Source organism: Sciurus carolinensis, chromosome 3, assembly GCF_902686445.1.
Source record: "Sciurus carolinensis chromosome 3, mSciCar1.2, whole genome shotgun sequence".
In the NCBI taxonomy this organism is placed as follows: domain Eukaryota; kingdom Metazoa; phylum Chordata; class Mammalia; order Rodentia; family Sciuridae; genus Sciurus; species Sciurus carolinensis.
This window is the reverse complement of record NC_062215.1, coordinates 53,340,604-53,342,046: the sequence shown is the minus strand read 5'-3', so window position 1 is coordinate 53,342,046 and position 1,443 is coordinate 53,340,604.

The following is a 1,443-nucleotide window of genomic DNA, read 5'->3' as shown; positions in this document are numbered from 1 at the left end:
ATTTATTCGAGAAAAATATTAAAACTTAGTAACAAAAAAGTGAGAGTGTGTGGTATTTGAAACAAGCTCTGCTCCCTCTTCCTCCCCTCCCAGCACAGTGAGATGGAAACTCTACAGCAGACTCCTGATGTTGAGAATACAGGACTCTCTCTCCCCTCTTGCTCCCCATCAGAGAGATATTTGCCCTTGGTTCACTTTACCAAGAGCATGTCAGAACTCTTCATCCTGCTACCAGCTCCCTGTCACTGAGAGTAAGTTCCTGATGAACACAGCTGAGAGGGGACTGCCTTCTTCCACCTTCCCCTACTCATGGGACAGGCTCCACTTGCAGCACAGCATGAGGGGAGTATCTGATCCAACTTTATATCTTAGGGGACAAGAAAAAGAGGAGCAAACTGAACCTAAAGTTACCAGAGTTAAAGAAATAAAGATTAGAGTGGAAGCCAGGCCCACATTTGTAATTCCAGTTACTGGGGAGCCTGAGTCAGGAGGATCACAAGTTTCAGGCCAGTCTCAGCAATTTAGAGAACTTTTCTCAAAATAACAAAAAAGGGGTTGGTATTCAGATGAAGCTCAGTGGTAGAGTGGCACTGGGTTCAATCCCAAGTACAAAAAATAAATGAATAAATAAAAACAAGAAAAAGAAAAAAGAAAAGGAATAAAGAAAAAGAGTGAGAGATGATAGAAAGAAAGAAAGAAAAAGAGTAGGCTGGAGATAAATGAAATGCAACATAGAAGAACAATAGAATCAATGAAAGCAAAAGCAGTTATGTGAAAAGATCAACATGATTGACAAATGTTTAGCAAGATTTCCTAATAAAATAAGAGAAAAGACACACATAGTTGAAATGAGAAGTGAAAATGAGGGAAATTATCACTAACCTTATACGGGGGAAAAAAGGATTACAAGAGAACACCATGGACAATTGTACATAAATAGGTAAGGTAACTTAGAAACAATCAATAAATTCCAAGAAGCACACAAATTATCCAAGATGGCTCAAGGACAAATAGGAAATATGAACAGAATTACAGCAAAAGACTACATCCGTTATACAAAACATCCCAACAAAGAAAAGTTCAGTATCAAATGACTTCACTGTGGAATTGTGTCAAATATTTAAAGGCAAATTAACATGAATCCTCAAACATTTCAAAAAATAGCAGAAAATCCCTTCCTGACTCATTGTAAGATACTAGTATTAATACCAAATCCAAAGACCTTAAGAAAACTACAGATCAAAGAATATTACACACCATGTTCATCTTGGATTTATACCACAAATATGGGCTTTTGGAACATAAGAAAATCCATACCAATATAACACAACACATTAACAGAACTAAGTGGAATAAAAGTATATGATTATCTCAATTGCTACAGAAAAAGCATTTATCAAAAATCCAACACCCTTTCCTAAATAAAAATTTGACAAAACTAGG